Source organism: Trachypithecus francoisi, unplaced genomic scaffold (assembly GCF_009764315.1).
Source record: "Trachypithecus francoisi isolate TF-2019V2 unplaced genomic scaffold, Tfra_2.0 Lachesis_group1, whole genome shotgun sequence".
NCBI classification, from domain to species: domain Eukaryota; kingdom Metazoa; phylum Chordata; class Mammalia; order Primates; family Cercopithecidae; genus Trachypithecus; species Trachypithecus francoisi.
Window position 1 is genome coordinate 140,961,048 of NW_022681454.1, and position 22,980 is coordinate 140,984,027.

The following is a 22,980-nucleotide window of genomic DNA, read 5'->3' on the forward strand; positions in this document are numbered from 1 at the left end:
TGACAGAGAAAACCATAAAGGACTTACTTTAATTTTAATTTTATTTTCTAGGCTGAGAGGAGCCATGGAAGGTTTATAAGCAGAAACCAGGGCCATGTTATCAAAAAGTGACCCCATAACCTATGGGCCACCCTACCCAGCAGAGAGCCTGTCAAAGCCCTCAGAAGGTGCTCAGTCACTATCAGGTGAATAAATGAACAGAAAATTCTGCAGACAGCATCCTGGTTCAGCCTTTGCATCCATTGGATATGTAAAACACTAGAATAGGTAAAAGAGCCACCATGTATTCTGATTTTATCTTCTCTATAAGCAAATCTAAGACTGTTTTAGAAATCTAAATGTATAATCAGATTTTTAAAATAAATTTTAGGTAATTATTATTTTGATTTTTAGATAATTGCTTTATGTCTCTAAAACTCAGACTCTGAGTCTTTTAAATCTAATTCTGTTCTCATGGCTGCCAAGAGCTCCTTTGATTCCATTGAGGTGTGAAACAAATTTTCTTAATCCTGGTTCTCAACTAGGGGAAGTGTTGCCCCCTAGGGTACATTTGTCATGTGTCTGGAGACATTTTAAGTTGTCTCAACTGGGAAAATGCTATAGGCGTTTAGAGGAAAGAGGCTAGGAATACTGCTAAACACCTTACAGTTCACAGGGGAGACCTTCATAACAAAGAATTTATCTGGCCCAAAATGTCCATAGTCCTGAAGTTGAGCAACTCTGATCTAAATATTAATCAAGCATATTTTTATAAGCACCCTATACTGAATGCTGCAATTATTATGAAACCTCCTGAGACTTCAGGGATTTTAAAAGACAAGTTGGTTAATAATAGCAAAGACTTGGAGACTAAATCTTGACTGTTTGGGGTAGATCTAGCTTTTTTGTAAACCCTCAAATAAGCTTTCCCAAGCTTTGAAGACCCAAGACAGGGGACTTATGCAGGCTTCCCTCATGGGCTGGCGCCCTGTTGGCGATGTTGTACACAGGCAATGCCAGCCAGATGATTTTATCCTAATCAAGATTTGTATGGACATGACAGTTTGTTTATTCTGTTGCCTTTTTGTTCTTCTGATTCATAAACAGCAATAGAGTGGAACAATTATCTCTTCTTTTTGCAGACACAGATGTGTAAATGCATGGAGCTTTATATGAATCCAGCAATGCCAAAACAATTCATATTATGCTTCATCTACTGCACTGTAGAATTTCAGACTGAAAAAGTGTGCAAAACACTGTAATCCTCTTTATTTATATAATGGGCTCAGGAGTGGCCCCCTGGCATTCTGCGTAGGCACAAAATTTCAACACTCATGCTACAATCATAGAAAATGCTAGTCCTAAAACCAGATTACAGTTTTTTTAATTTAACCTCAGTAGATTAGGTCCATTCAGATAGTAAAATTTAAATTAATAAGTTTGATCCAAGAAACTTCATTTCTTATATTTCCAGTTTTTCATCCTCTGAAGCTAGGAAGAAGGGCAACGTTTTGAACACTTAATTTGTATAGTTAAAAATAACAAATATAAGAGCTGCACAATGCAATCTAGTGGAGATGCATTTTAATCTATCATCTAAGGCAAGGAAAAGCAAACTTTCTGCAAAGGGCCAGGGATAAATATGGCCTTGCAGGCCATACAATGTCTTTCCCAATAACTCAACACTGTTGTTACAGCATGAAAATAATCATAGACCCTATATAAGCGAATGAGTATGACTGTGCTCCTATGTAACTTTATTTATGGATCTAAAATTAAAATTTCATATAGTTTTCATGTGTTGCAAAATATTATTCTTCATTTGATTTTTTTCCACCATTTTAAAAATAGAAAAAATAATTCTTAGCTCATGGCTACCAAAACAGTCAATATGTTGAATTTAGCCCACAGGTCATAGTTTACCGACCCCTTCCCTAAAGGACATGACTATATAAGAAAAACATAAACCATAACACCAATCAGAAGGAAGATGATTATAAGAAAGACAGGAACCTACTTCAAATTTTCATCTTTAGCCTAAAGACATCTTAAAGAAATTATTCTAATTTAATAATGAAAATAATTTGAGAAAAAATAAATATTCTAATTTAATAATGAAAATAATATTCTAATTTAATAATGAAAATAATGAAAATAAAAAATAAATATAATAAATATGCTATAATGCACTGAAATTGAATTGAATTTTTTAAAAGAAGGCTTAACATCTACAGCAGTATTTAATTTTTTGATGGGAATTATAGTGGCTTTGAAAAAGAGTCTTAGGGAAATTTTATTAGGAATGGTCTCGACAAATCTGAAAATCTGTCCTTCATATTTTCTTTATGTACTGTGTTTACATGAATTTGGCTTATGGAACATCTATTGTAATTAAATATAAGTAGAAAATTTACTCCTAAACCCATTTACTTAAGTGTAATATTACTCATTATCAGGCATAGGCGGTATTTCAGTGAGGAGGAATAGTCTACCTAAATCAGTTGCACATACCTTAAAATATAAAAACTCTCTACAAGTTCAAGAAATGCCATCAGAGAAATGCAAATCAAAACCACAATGAGATACCATCTCACACCAGTTAGAATGGCAATCATTAAGAAGTCAGGAAACAACAGGTGTTGGAGAGGATGTGGAGAAATAGGAACACTTTTACACTGTTGGTGGGATTGTAAACTAGTTCAACCATTATGGAAAACAGTATGGCGATTCCTCAAGGATCTAGAACTAGATGTACCATATGACCCAGCCATCCCACTACTGGGGATATACCCAAAGGATTATAAATTACTCTACTACAAAGACACATGCACACGTATGTTTATTGCGGCACTATTCACAATAGCAAAGACTTGGAATCAACCCAAATGTCCATCTGTGACAGACTGGATTAAGAAAATGTGGCATATATACACCATGGAATACTATGCAGCCATAAAAAAGGATGAGTTTGCGTCCTTTGTAGGGACATGGATGCAGCTGGAAACCATCATTCTTAGCAAACTATCACAAGAAGAGAAAACCAAACACCGCATGTTCTCACTCATAGGTGGGAACTGAACAATGAGATCACTTGGACTCGGGAAGGGGAACATCACACACTGGGGCCTATCATGGGGAGGGGGGAGGAGGGAGGGATTGCATTGGGGAGTTATACATGATATAAACGTCATGCACATGTACCCTAGAACTTAAAGTATAATAAAAAAAAAAAATAAATAAAATAAAATAAAATAAAATTAAAAAAAAAAAAAAGAAATGAGTCTCACATGATGGGATATGGCCTTTCTTCTCTTACAAAAAATCCTGAATGCACATCTCAAAGAAAATCATTTGAATGCGCACCCTTTTGATCTGAATGGACTTGCCTTAAGAGGAACCATTAAAATAAGTGAGATTAGTTCTTCACTTCATAGAAAACCATCTAATCTCTTCTTCTAAACGAATATCCCTCTTGCTCCCTCCCTTGGCTGAGTCTTGAAAGTAGTAGTTAGTGAAACCCAATATTACCTGATTCCAAAGTTTGTGATCCCCACAATTCTATTTGAGATTGTCAGTTCTTTTCATGTTTCATCCTGCTGCTCTTCTGCCTAAATGCCCTTCTCATATTCAAGAATAACTCAAATATAATCTCCTCTAAGACAATTTTTAGGTACTCTACCTCCATATTCTTCCACTACAGAGATATCGATCATAGTGTACAATTTTGTGCACTTACCAGTTTATGTATTCCAGCTCCCTATATTGTGCTGTAAGCTCTTAGAAGGCAGAAGTTTTTATACTTCAGCATCTAATGCTGGGTGTAAATTTAGAGTAGATGTTAACTATTTAGGGTGTTCTTGATCATTTAAAGGCAATCAGGAGGTTTGCTCTTACTATCTCTTTCTTGTTTTATCTTAGATATCCACAAGAAGGTAGGTGTCTTCACTGAATCTCTGAACTGCATAAAGAGCCCCTTCTCTTCTGGAGCCCAGGAGATGGCATAGAGCACACCCCATTTTCCCTAAAACCACAGGCAGCTCCAGAATGCCTGCACTGAAGCAGGTTAAAAGTGGAAATATGACAAGAAAGTAAGAGTAGGAAAGGGATTTAAGATTATGTTTTAAAAGTCATAGTTGCAGACCAGGAACACTATTTTTATTGTGTGCTTATTTGGAGTGGCACATAGGGGTTTTCAGAGATAATAAAACATGCTAAAGCATCTTCTGCCAGCTCTGTATACTACTCACTGCTCTTGCTTCTCTGTCTCTTTTAAGCCCATCAATATAACATTCTGGGCTGCAAAATATAAACATCTTGGCAAGTGAAATCTCAGAAGAACATAAAGACATAGGAGAAACAAAATTTCTAGTTAATTTGGATTTTCCCTTGCTTTGCACCAGGAAATCTGACAAATTACAATCAAAGAGGAACGTTTTTTGCCTTTTCCCAACCAAATATACACACCTACATCTATACTTCTGATGGTTTTAAATTTTCTCCAAAAATCTTTGAATTTCCTCTTTGAGAACAAAATCATTTCTCACTACTTGAACATGGTTGTATTTTGACTTGTTTCTAACAAACATAATATGGTGGAAGTCACAGTGTGTCATTTTGGACTTGCTTGTGGAAAACACTTTGGCCTTCTTCTTGCCGTTTCTTGGACAAGCTACACTTGGAAATACTCAAGCAGTCCTATGGAGAGGTTCATATGGCAAGGAACTAATACTTTCTATTAACACCCATGTGAATAAGATATCTTAAAAGTGGATTCATCAGCCCCAGTCAAGCCTTCAGCTGATAGAAGCCCTGGCCATGAGCTTGACTGCAGCTTCATGAAAGATCATGAAAGAACTATCTAAAATACTGACCAGCAAAAGTGTGAGATAATCAATGTTTGTTGTTTTAATCTAAGTTTTGTGATAACTTGATATAGAGTAATAAAAGATTAATACAGTACTTGTATTATCTAATTCTCCTATACAATGCTGAAAAATCAGCAGCATTAGAGTGAGAAAAGATAACCTGCGATTAGTAACATTTAATCTAACAGATCAGTAACTGAGTTTGTACTTAGTTCCTGGATAATTACTTGGCAATAGAGTCACATAGGTGAATTGAGACTTCTCCTTTTAGTTTCAGACCCTATCTAACTGTCTACATCATATTTCTACTAGGATGCCTCTGGCAGATTCCTTTTGAAGATTTTTCCCATGGCAACAGTTTTTCCCATGATCCTTTGCCCTGTAACCATGGTGCACCTAACAAGAAGTAGAGTCTATTTTCCTTTACCTTGAATCTAGGCTGGTCTGACTTGCTTTGATGAATAGAGTATGGTAGAAATACAATTATCAGACTCTTGTCTTAAGAGGTCTGGCAGTCTCTGCTTTCATTGTCTTAGACTGTTAACCTGAGAGACTTCCATGTAAAAAGCCAGTCTAAGTGCCAGCCATCATTCTACATGCTCCCCAAACAAGATAATGTCCTGCACTCATGTGGCTTCTCATGGTGAGAAGACAGTCTAACCTACTGGAGGATAAAACACCCAAAGGAAAAGCCAACAGTAGGTACCAACTTTAAAATGTGTGAATGAAATAGTCTCATATCTTCCAGATCATGAAATGCTGGCTGAATGCAGCAACGTGAGGTCAAGTGAGACCAAAGGAAGAATCATTCAACCAGCCCACAGAATTGTAAGAAATAATAAATTGTTTTAAGCCACTATTTTGAAATGGTTGGTTACACAGTAAAAGATAACTGCTACAGAGTCTATAGGTATCTCAAACTTAACAAGTACCAAATTTAACTCTTTATTCCCCTACCCAGATCTGATTATCATCCTGTATTTTTCCTCTCAATGCTACCCAGTTGCTCGAACTGAAAACCTTGGTATCAATTTTATTTCCCCCTTTTTAAATACCTTTATCCAATCTGTCAGCAATTCCTATCAACTTTCCCTCCAAGGTATATCGTAAATATGTCATTTTTACCGATTTGAATTTTTTGACTACTATGATCCTCTAAAATATCACCAACTTTTGCATAAATTCTCAAAGTAGCCTTTTAGGGGATGCCCCTGTTTCTCCATATTTAACCCATTCTCTCTACATTAGCCAATATGATCTTTTAGAAAAGATCATGGCACTTTCCTGCTTCATACCATCTAATGGTTTCCTATCACACATATTATAATCTTCAAATTATTTGCCATAAGTTGGTTCCTACCAAGCTCTCTAATTTCATCTTGTACTAAAAGTCTCCTTTTTTGAGTCCTAATGTGCAAGCTCTTTTGCCATAAGATGTTTTCACTTGCTAGTCTTCCTCCTAAATTCCCTTCTTTTGGCTGTTCTTAGGCTGATTCTTTCCAGTGCTTCAGGTATCAGCTCAAATTTTCCTCAGAGATGTGATTCTTGACCACACAGCATAAACAGTGCCTTATTGTAGCCAGAATCAATTGCAAAAAGCAAAAATTACTCTTGCTATAATAAAAGAAAAGCCATTAGGTACTTACCAAATTATTGGAATGACAGGGTAGGAGGTTCCATGTTAGGCCTCCAAAATGATTATAAAAACATCTACCAACAGACTATTATGTTTGCTACATTTTGGAAACTGGGTTATCAGAACACACACTCCGAACTTCTGAATTCAAAAGCACACTATCTTAGCCATACATCCAAGCACCAGAAAGTGAATACTGCAGTTGTTACCTGCAGGAATATACCTGACATAATGTTGGCTCAAGAGCTACTCAGCACTTAATAGATCCTCAGCAGCAAAATTTGTTGCCTCATGGTGACTGTCTCATGCTTGACTCGTGTCTAAATTCAAGTATTTTGTAAGTACAAAGATTGGTAGAATCTATATCACATCCAGAACTCTACTTCAAGAGAGTCTAAAAATAAAAATTTTATTTTTTTTGTCTTTGCAGCTAGAAGGAACAGTGGAAGGAGGTTGGAATAGATGCTGTGTGAACCACTTAGCCAAGTTTGCCATTCTCCCCTACCACACTCCTGCTATCTCCTAATGCTCCCTATTAATCCTTCATAAAATGTATTACAATTTGAAATCACACATATACACACACGCCTGTGTATGTGTAAAATTTTCCATTTTGTTTTCATTATATTGTGATAAAACGTGCCCATGTGTGCAAGGACATTGTCTTGTTTCTAGCAGGACTTAGAATGATGGCTGGCACATAGTAACTCTTCAATAAATATTTGTAGAACGAAGGAATTCTAACCAAATAAACAAACAATAGTCTTTTTTAACAATAAAAAATAAAAACAGTCATTTTATGATGCAGACGTTCTGAGGGATGATGTTACTGTCAATGCTATGTCCCTTTCTGACTTGACTCTCTAACCCACAGGTTTAGCTCTGTTTACAAGCATTCCTTCTTCCAGTCTCTTAATATACACCCCACCAGCACCTCCATCCCTTGCCCTCTTAAGAAGGTTATTTCACCCCTTGGTGAAGGTTTTCTACAGTAACATCCCATGTGTTAGCAGAATAAGAACTGATGTTCACCTATATTCAGTGTTAAAATTATATATGAGAGAAAACTAATGGTGGTAAGTATTGGCTCCAGTTCATGAGCAAAAATAAACATAGGACTCCTATTTCTGCTTCAGTGTCCCCACTAACAAGGAGTGTGAACATTCTTGATCCTTATAAAGACTCATTTTGTAATCCTTTAAAGATAAGCATTATTTACCATTTAGTCAACAATATATTGAAGACAGAATATTTCTCTAATTTGCATAACTCTGGCCCTTCCCAATAAATTTCACAATTTCTTATATGCTCTTATAAACTCTGTGTCTGTGGAGAGCTCTGTGTCTGTGGAGAGCCCAGCGGTACAGAGAGCCCTGTGAGTAGTATCAGGTTGTTTCCTCCTTTCTCTGGAAACTGGTGGCATCAACCAAGGGCTACACTGACTTTTAATGTCTTCCTTCTTTGTTAGCCAGGGCATGAAGATAGTTCTGACTGAATTATTTTGATGCAGTCTGGTAAATTTGTGGGGATAGGAGAAATTGGGTGCTGCCATTTCTTGCCAGAACACTAAGAAGGGTGGTCAGAGGTAACTAGAGTTTGTTCTCTCTAGATTACTTTGAGCAGTAATAATACCACTATTATTTTTCTCTCATATATAACTTTAACATTGAATACAGGTGAACATCAGGTTGGCCATTCGCTCCCCGTAGGATCTTGGTCATTTGAGAAGCATCAGGGAAAGTAAAAGATGATGACCATCCCTCTGTCTTTATCTAACTTCAATTAGGTAAATGGGTTAAGTACTCATCGGGTATCATCTTGTCTACTCTAATTACAGGCCAGTTTCATCTTAACATATTAGATAAAATGTGTTCTCTCTTCCCTCTGCTTAATGTTTAATGGAGTATTATTCCATGCTCCATGAACCTAATCTATGAGTGTAGGCCATGGAAAAAGAATCAGAAGTACAGTAATCGGGTGGCGTGCTGAAGAGAAATAAAAGGAACTAAAGTTTTAAAGAAACTTTGGAAGACTGAGCACACTATTATCTCAGGCTCTGCAGAATCAAAAGTGATTCTTTCCCTTGAACAAGGGAATTGTAGGTTGCAATGAGCCAAGAACACACCACAGCACTCTAGCCTGGTGACAGAGTGAGACTCCGTCTCAAAAAAAAAAAAAGAATTCTTCCTAAATTATGGCTAATCTTACTTTGCAAATAAGTTCAGATGAGAATAGATGATCCTCATCTATGATTTGGGATGGAGAAAAATGAATCAAGATGAACAACTCACCTTTCTAATTGATATATGATGCAAAGATGAGGATGATCATCTATCCTGAGAGACAGAGAGAAAAAAAAGCTATAATAGATCCAACACGTACACCTTAAAGAAAGAAAAAAAATTACTTCTAATTTCTAAGAAAGTTGAGAATGCTTATTACTCTTGGCAAAAGTGGAGCTGTAGCCCAGAGGTACTAATTTCAACTTCATGTGAAAATAAGTTGAATGCATTAAAATGGTTCATATCTCATGGTGCCATTTTGCTTTTCATGGACCAGTCCTAGGTCTAACTGTTTGAAATATGACAAAGGAACTATAACTGCACCAAGAGAAGTCAAGGTCTGCACTGCCATCTCTATTCTAAAGCAGTCAGAGAGAACTACAGGAATGAGGACTTCCAAGACTTAGGCTTTGGTCAAAGTGGGTAGATGTTAAAATAAATGTTGATCTTTGGGGTTAAAAGGAAACTCGGGAGCTTATTATACAAAACCAGGAAGAGTCCTTGAAGCTTACAACCTCCTTTTCAGAGTCTAGAAGTCACACATATGAGGCTTTAAGTTTACTTTAAAGTCTTCAGCCTGTGGTGGACAATAATGTGGTTTCTGTTTTTGCTTGCTAGATTGCCTGTCTGTGTTTATTTGCGGGTTGCAGCTAACTGATCACACACCGTATCTGTTCCATTGCGGTAGACCAGCGCTATTTGCTTTGTTATTTTCCTGGAGGTTGTTTGTAAAGTGTTTCCAGACGTCAAACAACTGGGCTATTCCAAGCGCTCTTGTTTTCTAAGCATTTAGTCCACCTCTTCCAGTGACTTAGGTTGAAACTTTGAACTGTTAATTTAGGTGGCTAAAGTAATTAGATGGATAATGTGTGGAGAGGTAAAGATAGATAGATAGATAGATAGATAGATAGATAGATGGATAGATAGATGATAGATAAAATTTCTTTAAAAATAATTTCTGTTTATGAAAATCTTGAGAATTACTTTGAGGGTTGTACATTAGGCTAGAGGGACAAAAAAATAGATAACTAGTGCAAAATAACATAAAAGGGAGAGAGAAAGAGACAGAGACCAACAAACAGAGTGAAAGTCAGTTCAAGTGGGTGACTATAACCTCTGGCAAGAGATCAGAGAAACAAGTTCAACCCAAAGTCAATTTAACTTTATTGGACCACACTGTCTCAGGCAATTAGAAAAATATTTGTAAAACATCAGATGAGAAAAAGGAACGTGGAGCCCAATAATGCCAAACAATGTTTATAAGAAAGAAATCATGAAGTGGGAAGAGTAAACACAATTATTCTATCAGCACCTCCTGTTCTTCTAAAGATTACTTAACTTACATGTAGAGAACTCTGAACAAACAACCAAAATAGTTTCTTGCTAACATACTCCTACCTCCAAAGTAGTCAGTTTTAAGAATTAAAAAAAAAAAAAATTGAGGAATTTTCAATTTTGAGGAATTAGAAATAAATGAAAGTATCCATTATTTTTAGGCCATCTGATAACAGCAAGCCAAAAAGAATAAAAAATGTCTTTATGTTCCCATTTGCCCTTTACTTTTCACTTTGAGTGAAAAACTATTTGATAATGGACACAAATGATAGCCCCAAGTTGAGGCTATAATTATAGGCTTATTTAGAGAAGAGAATGCACTTTGACTCTTTATCCAGCCACGTGAACGTTCAAGGTTCTTCATAGTGCATGTAAATTTAATTCAACTCAGTGGTATTGGACAGGTTAGCTTGTTTTACCAATTTTTACAGCTTATGAAGCTGACAAACATGAAGCCCTGAAATCAGTTTCATCTTGTAGCTCATACAACACCACACACACACACACACACACACACACATACACACACATGAGAAATATTCATGGTTTTTCATGATGTGTCCAATAAACAGTGGTTCTGCATGTAATATTTTCCTCCTCCTAATTCCTCTTTTCAAACCAGGCCCCAGTCTCTTTACAGAATGATCCTTGTCACTCCCTATCCTTTATCTAATCCCTCCTAATCACCAAATGCTGTATCTTGATTGGAAAAATACCAGTCATACAATATTCTCCTCAGATCACAATAAAATATACTATCTATGTGAAAACAAAATGAGACTGAAGGTTGCGTTTCATTTCTACCATGGATGTTCCAATTAATGATCACTAAAGATGTCAACCTTCAAATAAGTTCTGCTTCTCTGGAAAACCAATATGCATCAAAATCAATGCCAGATCCTCCTTATTTAAAAAATACTATAATGAAATGCACATATATATTTTTTATATATGGTGATTTTTCAAAAATTATTAGGTTATAAAAGTTCAGATATCTAAGATTTCTGATACTAATTCTATTCTTCAACATTTCTAGTCTGGGACTTCATTTGTGATCATTATTCTTTGAAATCCAATGAGCCTCTTGAATTTTAAAAATGTTTTTAAAGGGGAAAGAACCACAATAAACTATTGAAAGTTTACTGTGATGACATACAATTAGTAGAAAAATTTGAGGATAGCTACATACCTAGAGTGAGAAAATACTGTACAATCAGAAATACCAACTAAAGAATAAGCTGATATCCATGTATATCTGTGTGTGTATATCCATGAGTCTGTTTGTGTTGCGGGGAGTGTTTCCTTATGTATCCTTCTGCTTTAAGTAGTTTTAGAATGTGGAGCATTTATTATGCCCTCTAGTCAAGACCATGGAAGAGAGACATTTCCATGGTCCCCTGGTCACTTTTTAAGTACCATTATTGAGTCAGTGTTCTTGGAAGAGACTGATGTGGTAAAAACATTTCTGTTAATTTCCCCTGAAGAATGTCACATTGGGTAATGTTCTGTGGGTGGTCATGTAATGAGACACTGGTGTCTGTCTATGGCACATACTGTATATGAAAGGAGATACAGATAAAGGTAACTTAAATTCCATCCTTCTCTTTGTTTATATGATGCTTATCACCATGCTATCTAGACACCCAGACTAGAATCTTTCTAACAAGTACATTTTCTACCTTCATTCAACTGAAATCCATGAACAATGAATCTGGGCAGGCTCTTGAAGGGTTAATATTCACACATGCTTCTGGGTAGTCAGAGATGAAAATTGACTGACCCTAGCAGCAAAAACTTCCTGATTTTCAATAATGTAAGCAACTGCTTTAGTGGGATACCACTGAAAATGAATCTTCTATGTTATAAACATATTCTAAGTGCATTTGCAACCATGTAGCTATTTAAACTGTTTTTACCTAAACCAGTGACTTTAAAAAAAAAAAGCTATTCACAGTCCTAGTTTATTTTGAAGATGAACAGCATAAAAAGTTTCAAAGGAATTATTTTTCCTGTAGAAGAGAGCAAGTGTTATAGCAACTCTGTATGTGTGTGTGTGTGTATAACTTATATATCTATATAAAACATATATATAACTTATATATATAAAACTTTTAACATAAAAGTACTAAAAATACTTTATTCCTTTTTATTAAATGTAATTTTTAATAACACTAACCCCTAGATATTATCCTCTCTGTCACATCATGGAATTGACACAATACAGCGTGTTAAGAGCAAACATTACTAAGTCCAACTGGACTTTTTACAAAGTCAAATTATAACAATAATGAGGCTCTTAGAACATCTGTATTTTCTTTTCGAGAGTCTTTCACTTCCTTCCTCTTTCTAGCCTCTAACTTCCTTTGTTTTCTTTTAGTCTTGAACTGTAACCAGGACATTCTGGAATGTAGATTTATTCACCTTGACCTCAGCTGTGATTAATCCACCCGAAACAAAGATCAACTTCTGGCAAACACTAGTTTCCTTTCCGTTATATCAATATAGCTAATTCACCTAGTTGTTTGCAGTATCTGGTTTAGGTGTGGTTGAAAAAGAAAATCCAGAGAGCAAAGATGCAAGAATTACCAGTGATTCATTTAACAAACACGTTATTGGATATTACTTATGTACAGGTACTGGATAGGCAGTCTATTTGATTAATGGATATTAATTCTACTGCACTTGAAACTCTAAAATGCAAATGAGATTGAAGAGGATGATGAATGGCTTACAGTCCACATTTGTAAGCCCTGTTTTTGTTCTACCACCATATGGTATAGAAACAAAATTATTATTCTCTTTGGGTGGGAGGAGATACTAGTGCAGATTAATCAAATACACTGGCAGCTAAGATGAATGAAACTTTAGTTAATACTAAAACCTCATTGGAACCATTAGTTATGAACTGTTTATCAAAACTTTTACCAGGGCTGCTAACAATTAACAAAATTGATGAATCTGAGTTTCAGTCTTATGCTTTTCTTCTACCAGCCATTTGTCAATCAATAGCTTTTATTGAGAAATCACCATATACAGGACAATATGGAGGCTTGGAGCCTCCAAATCCGTTGAGGGAAAATAACTTAAATAAGTGTTAATAGACTTACTGAGACAAAGTTGTCACTTTTAGTTCAATGTCACTATTAGTTCAATGGTTAAAAGACAAATTTCTTTTACAACAGGCCTTCTCAGGGTCTCTAACCTTCTAGCACATTGTTAATATCCAAGAAGAGCATTTAATATTCACCATTTCCCTTTATTATCCTTTGTTGTCCGGGCACTAATTAATATTTCCTAGAACTCATGTTCCACAAATCTCAATAAATAGAAGCTGTGGTCTTTGCTTTCTGGGATGTTAATATCACTATTGTAGAGATTATTTGAACCATAGAGTTGTAGAATAAAAAATCATAGGGATTACTTAACCCAGAGTTCCCAATTCAAAGTGACTATTAAATTTTACTTTAATTCTCAAAGTCTAGCCCTCCTTCAGGCTTACTGAGTTAGAATTTGGGAGGATAGAATGAAAACTTTCAAGGTCCTGCATCAATTTTGATGATGAATGGGCCAAGTGTGGTTGCCCAGGACAAACCAATCAATGCCCAAGTGAGGGCCAAGCCCTTTCAGAGAATCTTTGGGCCTCAGTGCAGAGGTGGCCCTGTTGGATGGCAGACTACTTCACTTCCCTGCCCTCTCTCCATGTGTCAGAGAGACTGACTGGATCCACATGCTGGCAACGCTAAGATCAATAGTAATGCAGACCATCTTACAATGATGAGCCACAACAATCCATTACTCTTTGTCAGCATTTTGCATTAGAAAACAGAGTTAATGGAGTCCCTGGGCCAAGGGATCTAGTGTTGAAGAGGCACAGGAAAAAGTCATGAGACAAATTGGAACTATGATAGTTATGCAAGTTAAGAGGCGGAAGCTAGGAAGAAACAAGGTAGAAAACAAGGTAGCAAACGAGGTAGAAAAACAATTGCAGAATACACAGAGAGAATGAAACCATCCCAACATTTCTAAAACTATAGTATATACATCATTTGCTACCAAACCAGATGACCCTAGTGGTACATTGGCAGTGTACCATGGCAGTGTACATTCAGCCTGCCTGGCTTTTTTTATCTGTGATTTGCAGTCTTGACTCATCTCTAAAGTTCATTCAAAGTAGAGTAATTTCTCAGGCAGTGGTTCTCAACCTTGGCTGCACATTGGAATCACCTCGGGTGGCTTTGAAACTACTGATGCTCAAGCCTTACCACAAAGCAATTGATCTCTGGGGGTGGTTTACAGGCATAAGTACATTGTTTTTAATCAGCCAGCTGACTCTAATATGCAGTTAAGGCTGGAACCTGCTGCTAGGAGAAAGAAGACAGAGAGGAACCTTCATCAAATTCCCTCCCCTCTATCAAGATGAAGATGGAAGTGAGCCATAGGCCTAGGATGCCATTGTATTCAATTTTCCTGTTTAGTAAGGCAAATGTATCACATTTTTTTCCATTTATGGTAATAAAAATGTAGTGTCCTTTAAAAATTATTTTGTTAAGGTGAAAACAAAAAGTGGGTTGCTTTTTAAAAAATATTAAGTGACTAATAGAGGAGTTGGTAATCTGACACGGCAAAAATTGTGGTGGTGGAATGCAGATGAATGAGGTTTTGTAAATTCTGAGCCAGTCAGCACAAGAAAGGAGCAAATATGCTGAGGATAGCTGAGACTCAGAAGACCCAAGATCCTACTGCTCAAGTTCCTAGAGTTGCTGTTTTTCCTTTGTTTAGTTTTCCCTGGTTCCCATACAAAAGAACCCAAATGACTACCCTTCTTTCTAATACTTGTGATAACTTGAATGTGCAAGCAAGAAAACTTCCTTCATATTAAAACAATAAATGAGGCCATATGGTTAATAAATATATTTATTGTTCTCTTTTAATTGGGATGATTCCAATTATGTCATCATGCTCATATTTATCTAGATATATTTAAAAAAAAAAACCATGGGCTTTTGGAAACCTCTGTTTTATAACTGCAATATATAGAGCATATGCAAATGTGCATTTTTAAAGTTTAAAAAGATGTCTGATTGCTCCTTCCATTTCTGAGACTACTCTGATGATGGGCTGATTATACAAGATCTAGTTTGACTTCTAGAATGGTACTTCTGCACACAGTCTACAGTAGAAACATTGCTGTCCTAGATTAAAAAGGAAGCTAGGCAGATCCTACATGAGCACCTATCATGCATGTACACACACATTGTAAAACAAACATGAGTGTAACTATACTGCTGTATCCAATTGAATAAACAATGAATAGGTAAAAGTTTCTTACCTGTTTGAAAGATTTTATGGAACAGGAATAAAATAAATAGCACTCACAAAAGGGGTAAAACAGATTTAGTGAATAAAATGGGATTGGGGACTTCAGGGAGGGGCATAAACTTAAGGTAACAGATGAGTGAGCAAATGAGGAGAATGCTCTGCTTGACTGAAAGAAGAATGGGAGAAAAGAGCACTGAATAAGGAGACATTTGTTGGTAGGTGCCGATGTAACATCCATGACTCAGATTTTCAACATGCTCCAAGAGTTAGTTGGGAAAAATATTACCATGCAAAAATATCGTTACTTTATAGCTAACATGTATTTAATCACATTACATATAATACATATAACATGTACTTAGTCATATTTCTGAGTACTTTCTACCCTGTGACTCGTTTATTCGTCCCAGTACAACCACAAAGCGAGGATGACCTTGTGCCCCAATATGCAGGGGAAGAAATGGAAGCCCAGAGATATTAAGTATTTTGTCCAAGGTTGGTATTGTTAAGGCTTGGATTTAAACACAGACCTTAATCCTTAGGCTATAGTATAAGTATTATAAATATTTTTGAATAGTCTAATAGATGTGAAGGAGAAAGAGAAATCAAGTGGCCTCATTAATCCGTTTCTCTAATCTTCACATTTCTGTTTTGCAAGAGTTAATTTTTTTTTCTCATTAGAGTTGATACAATAAAAATATGTGAGAAGAGAAATTTGGAAAAGAGCCTAGAGGTTGTGAAAACCCACTATAGGAATTTAGAGAATCTGAGGTGTTGCAATGATTAGAAATGCGTGTTTTATAAAGCATATTAAAACTGAAGATGTTTATTGTTAAGTTATATATTTACACTTTAAATTGATAAATGCATCAAAACACTGGCATGAAGTACTGTTTAAGCACACTCCTAAAAACTTTCAAATACCACGTCTTGTATGAAAATATATAACTAAATATTTGTATTGCAAAAAAAAAAAAAGACTAAAAAAATAGATGCCAATCAGTTTCAAATCAATTTATCTTTTCCAAATGCTTCATAATCAGGTTAAGGGAATATATGTGCTTAATAAAATTCATTTTCTTAAAGGACCTAGGGGATGGGGAGGGTAGAGGAGTTGGCTCTTACAGCAGAGGAAACATTGATTTAGTAGAAAGACACCCACAATGATTGGAAGTATTGTTAGGGTGAGAACTCTTTAAGATTGGGGATGATACCCACCTTCCTGACAAAAGACATGGAAAGATAAAGTACAGGGAAAGAACTTTCTAGCTTAAGCATCTATGATTATTTCTCAGTTCTATCTTCATTAATCTATTCTGATCTCATTGATCTTGTCTAAGGTTTTGATTACATTTTATTGAGTAGAAAATAAGTGTCTAGAAATATTTTTCAAATCATATATATTTTTGCTAATTTGCATCTTTGTGTCAATGGAAACATACAAAGATTCAGAATCTCTCTTCTCTTTTTTGAGTGAAGGGTAAGTTTTCCAGATATTTTTATTCTGGGTAATAGAAGCTTTAAAAAATAAATAAAAGAGAACAGAGAGAACAGACATTCTCCGAGAGACTATTTCGTATGATTTTGGATGATTCCAATTACAGCCTCAAGCTCGAATTTATCTCTCCATACTGAAAAGCCATGTGCTTTTGGAAACCTCTAAATAATATGCTACATATAATCACAATTATATAATTATTCAATAAAAAATGATTACTTAAGTAACATTACTGGTTAACTCTGGTAATTACCTGTACATGGATGTGGGCAAACAGGCATTTTTACCATAGAGGACAACTTTGTTTGGAAATATTTTTATGATGAAATTGTGGCAGTCCTATCCCAAGAAAACAAAAACGGCTCAAAACTAAAAAAGCACAGCTTTGATTGCTTTGTCTATGAATAAACTTTCCAGAATGCTTTTCAGAATTGGAAAGAACAACGTTGCAAGCTAACGAATCAAAGACAAATTGCTGACAATTTGTGTTGGGTTCATAAATAATTCAGCAGGATTTTTTAGGCTTGTCTGAAACTTTAAACAGGAGATCATCTAAATGAAAATAAAGTTGGGGAGCTAGATATGTGCACAAGTAAAAGCATGCTTGCCTTAACTAATAATAGGGTTATATTAGCCAAGTTAGATTCTCCGGAATCACTGTCTCCCAGAAACTGGAACTGGAACAAGAACAGAGACATGGAGAGAGAGAGTCCAGAGCTCTTCACTAAAGAAACATCATATACTCAACTCTGACAAGCACCTCCCTCCAAAAATATTTAAATTGTATAGATTTCACCATAGGTTGTACGATCTACTTGGTTGATTCAGTTGAATGAGGCAACTAAGCTATTCAAGAAATTTTTCAAGAAAAGAAAGAAATGTAAGCTCATCAATTTGGTGAAAAATAGGTCGAATGATTTGACTGAATAGATCTTCTGTTAGTGAAAGAGGGTCCAAATTGTTGGTTGGGGAGATAGACACAGCCAAAGAACAACTGGGGCAATTCCATGCACAATTTCCCTAATGTTCTACTGATGACTTAACATTATGAACATTACCTAGTTTACAACAGAAGTCAAATCAAAGTAAGATAGATAGATAGATCTGCCTTTGGCATATATATGTGTGTGTGTGTGTGTGTGTGTGTATGTGTATATGTGTATATAATCACAATTATATAATTATTCAATAAAAAATGTTCAATATATATACACACATATACACACACACATATATGTGTGTATATATATTGAATATATATTCTATATGTATATATATTCTAAATGAGAATAAAGTTGGAGAGCTAGATATATGCACAAGTAAAAGCATGCTTGCCTTAACTAATAATAGGGCTACATTAGCCAAATTAGATTATACATATACACACATACAGAAAATAAAATATTGATGGTGATTATATGTTAAGAATAAACTCATTCAGTGGAAAACTTCATATGCTTTTAAAATTATTTTTTCTGTTTTATTTTGCTTTTCATATAAAAACCTTCCTCGTAAAATCTTGCTCAAAATTGAGTTCTGTGTACTTTTCTCTTTGCTTGTAAACTTGTTAAAGAGATGGACTGCTCTACCTGTAACTGTCAATATAGATCAATGCACAGTATCCAATAAAATGAATTTTATTGATCGAATATTGGCCAATTTTTCTTATTTGCATCTTTGTCCTCTGATCTATCACAGATTTCTTTTAATTTTTCAGCTAAAAATGCACAATATACTTTTAATGAGAATATTTATTTGTAATGAATAAATGAAAATTAAAGATAAGGTAAGTATACCAAAAAGCAAATAAATAAAATTAAATTTGGATGAAAAGACGTTTCTAAAATTGACATTCACCCCCAAACTAGCCTTTAAATTACTAAAAAAGACGTAAATGCAAACATCACGTAGAGTGAATTACCAACACTGAGTGTCAGTTCTTTCTAACTGCTTAGGTGTGTGGCAATGAAATGACCCACGGACAAGTAAAATACACACGTTGGTTCTGCAATGTGCACTAAATAATCTGAAGCAGGGGCAGCCACACAAGTTCTAACACTTGTGTGAACACACAGGGATTCCACGGAAAGGGGGTTAAGAAGGCACAAGGGGATAGACTAATCTTTGGGGGAAAATAAAAAAAATAAAAGAATGAGGTTTAAAATTCTCCAGATACCAGCAAATGAACTTCATTCCTCGCCCCCGTATCCCCCCAAGGAACAAAAGTCAAATAAAGGTTGTCTTTGTCTTACCACTAAATACAGGTATGAATCCCAGAAGATAAAGAAAACCAACAAAAGCTTAACTGGAATGTTAAGGGATATTCAGCTGTCTCTTTGATAGTAGAATATTAATTTCTTTAAACTTATTTTAAAGAAAAAGTAATGCCTGGTTAAAAGGTATTTATAGGAAATTTTTTCATGTTGGTAGGTGAATAAAACTTTGATAGAAGATTTAATGTTTAGTTTTTCCAATGCCATACATTATTTAGTTTTCCAAAGTTTTGAATTATGATGGCAATGTTTTTGGACAGGTCTGATTTTGTAAAATTGATGTTCAGTAATGATGATGGCCAGATTTAAACTTAGCTTGAAAAGGAAATCTGTGTGTAGTAGAAGTCTGGAGCAAGATCAGATTAGATTCATGAAATGTGTTACACATGAATAATGATGACCTGTTTTTTTTACAGTGCTTTATAGCTTTCAAACGTTGTCGCATTTGTTACTTTCTGTGCTGCTCACAAACTCTGTTACATTAGAAAAGTGAATTATTTCCACCTTACAAATGAATGAACAGGTTCAAAGAGGCTAAGTGGCTTTTCTCCCTTCTCTGGTATCTCTTTTTAGAGTCCGGTGGTCTGTGGTTTAGTGTTGGGACATGGACAGGAGGCATGGATCTTCTCTGTCACTATTCAGGCCTCTGGCCTACCTTGGTCATTTGGAAGCCACTGTGGGTTACAGTTCTGTTACTTGGCCTGTATTGTGTATAGTCTTTGGCCCGAGAGTCATCATGGAGTGGCGTAAGGAACATAGGAACAGTCTGAGCTTAGATGAGGTGGTACTGCTTAGAACCTAGACAGAGATATATGGATACCAAGAGGCCAGAGGAATCAGCCTGAAACACACACATTGAAATAGAGAGATTGTGAGCAGGTCAGAATAGAAAGCATGAATCTGAAACAGAATGAGGAGAAACTGTACGTTGGATATAAGAGAGTTTTAGTTTTTGATAGTTTAACCTTCTGAATAGAATTATTATGTGTTAATTCCATCTGGAAAACACACAGTCATGCCTGGTCTTCTAACCATAGTGCCCGTGGAATGCTTGTTTACATTAGGAAAAAGAAAGCTTTGGGTTGAAAATGCTTGGTTATTTGAAAAACTTTTCATTATGAAAAATGTCAAACATAAACAAAAATAGACCTACTAATGTTAAAAATATCCATGTACCTGTGACCCAGCTTCAACAACTACCAAGTCATGACCAAATTTGTTTCAGTTATACCTCCACCCACTTCCTTACCTCCTGTAAATATTTCAGTGTGTATCTGTCGAACATATGCCTTTTTATTGAGTGTTGGACACTGTATTAAAAAAATCCAAAGATAATTGAAGTCTAAGATAAATTCCTCAGAGAGGTTTTATGTTTGCTTCTGAAGAAACAGATTTAACCAGGAAAAGTGGCTTTTCCATGATTATAGAGTTGGATTTAACTTCCAGTCCTTTGACTTCAAGCTTAATCCTCTATTATATGAGATTGTTTGAAAGAAGAAAGAAAATTTGCATTTATTCTAGATTCATGATCTATTGTAGCCACTGGGCTGTTTTATCCATCATGTATGTCTTTTTGGAAATGGTAATTAAATAAAGTACATCTTTATCCTAACTAACCCTGTGATACAGGTACTTTCCTTTTTAATTTTTTTTTTTTTTTTATGAGGAACTCTCAGAGAAGTTAGGTAAATTGACCATGTAAGTAAATCTTACAGGGCTACTAAGTTACCACTTAAGATTTAACAATCTACCTTAAAGTCTATTATTTCCATTATTGATTATAATAGTGTTTTCTTAAAAAAAAAAAAAAAAGCTGTAAAAATAAATTTCTGGCCGGGCGTGGTGGCTCACACATGTAATCCTAGTACTTTGGGAGACTGAGGGGGGCGGATTGCCTGAGCTCAGGAGTTCGAGGCCAGCCTGGGCAACACAGTGAAACCCCATCTCTGCTAAAATAAAACAGAAATTAGTCTGGCGTAGCAGCGTGCGCCTGTAGTCCTAGTTACTCAGGAGCCTGAGGCAGGAGAATTGCTTGAACCCAGGAGGCTGAGGTTGCAGTGAGCCGAGATCACTCTGCTGCACTCCAGCCTGGGTGACAGAGCAAGACTCTGTCTCTAAAAATATCCGCATTTCTTGTGGATCTGCAATGCATTATATAGTTTGGTGTGTATCTGTGTGTTCGCATGTATTACACTATTTCTATAAAAAAGTGTGTACGTATTCCAATCTTGAAACAACTCTCCTACAAACAGAATTTTAGGATATGAATCACAGTAAACTGAAATACCAGCAGGGAGACAGAGGCACAGGAGGTCACCGTGGCCACTGCAGGCAGGCTGGGAGTTGCCATTTACTTAATGTGATAGATTCTACCTTGCCTTGTCCAGCCCAACTTGCTTTCTGCTAAACTCATGGTTTCATCATTCAGCAAACTATCACAAGAACAGAAAACCAAACACCGCATGTTCTCACTCATAGGTGGGAGTTGAACAATGAGATCACTTGGACACAGGAAGGCGAACATCACACGCTGGGGCCTGTTGTGGGGAGAGGGGAGCGGGGAGAGATAGCATTAGGAGATATACCTAATGTAAGTGACAAGTTAATGGGTGCAGCACACCAACATGGCACATGTATACATATGTAACAAACCTGCATATTGTGCACATGTACCCTAGAACTTAAAGTATATATAAATAAAAAAGAACAAAAAACGACTCATGGTTTCATTGTACATAACAGTTAATTTTTAAAAAATCATTTTTATTGTTATCTTTTAAAAAATGATTTAGAGAACTATCCAATGCCTCTGAAATGAGATCTCACCAAGGGCATTCTTGATGAGCCCATCATGTTAAACTTGTTTGAGCCATGGACCATGTATTTTGCCTAATAAGGCCCAAAGCATGATTTACTGAATAGCTATGCATCTGTGTCACATCTCAAAAAGGTTCAGTGGCTCTGGAATCAAATTGCCTTGTATTTGATTCTCAGGTAAGCTACTTGCGAGTTGCGTGGTTTTTGGTATTCAGCATCTCTCTTTCTTCCGTTTCCTCTTCTGAAAAATGGAAATGATAGAAAATGTCTACTTCATAGTGTTTTAGATTGCATAAAATAATCCACATAAAGAATTTAATAAATGCATTTCAATATTAGCTATTATTTGGGAGTTTTTTTGAGATACAAGCAAAATTCTTTATGTGCAGAACTTAACCACATTCTAATTATTCCCTTCCGGGCCTGATGAGGTCCTGTCCTTTAGCCTCCGCCTGCCTCCTGGGCCAGGAAGGATTAGCCATTGACCTAGATGCACACATCATTTCTGAGGGATACTCCAGGTACTCCAGGGTCTGCTGGCATCTCTCGTTCACGCATTCCCTCAGAGTTGGTTCTTGTTTTGTTTCTCTATAATTCTACTGACATATCGTGTTCATACCATATAATTTACCCATTTTAAGTATTAACTTCAATGATTTTTAATAAATTTATCAAGTTGTAAAACCACAACCAAATCTAGTTTTAGAACATTTTCATTACCCCAATTTGATCCCCGATACTCATTGTCAGCTAATCACTGTTCCCACACAAGCCCCAGGCAAACTCTATTTACTTTCTTAGGTGGATTTGCCTCTTCTAGGTATTTCATTTAAATGGAATAATACAATAATACCATATATGGCCTTTTTAATCTGTCTTCTTTCATGTAGCATAATGTTTTCAAGGCTCACCGATTTTGTAGCACATATCAGTACTTTATTCCTTTTTACGGTTGAATAATATTCCATTGTATGAC

At 35.8% G+C, this 22,980-nt stretch overlaps 1 long non-coding RNA gene across 2 annotated transcripts in view; it reads left to right on the top strand.

The window, feature by feature from the left end:
• The window catches only part of LOC117084814, a 53,076-nt gene extending 45,866 nt beyond the window's left edge, over positions 1-7,210 (top strand). Inside the window, exons 4-6 of one of the 2 annotated variants that reach the window (XR_004437682.1) lie at positions 52-267; positions 5,381-5,542; positions 6,911-7,210. This is a non-coding gene — a long non-coding RNA (uncharacterized LOC117084814). Of the gene's footprint in view, positions 1-51; positions 268-5,231; positions 5,543-6,910 lie in introns of those variants that run through there. The other variant, XR_004437683.1, reaches the window with a different exon arrangement.
• The last annotated feature ends 15,770 nt before the right edge of the window (positions 7,211-22,980 follow it).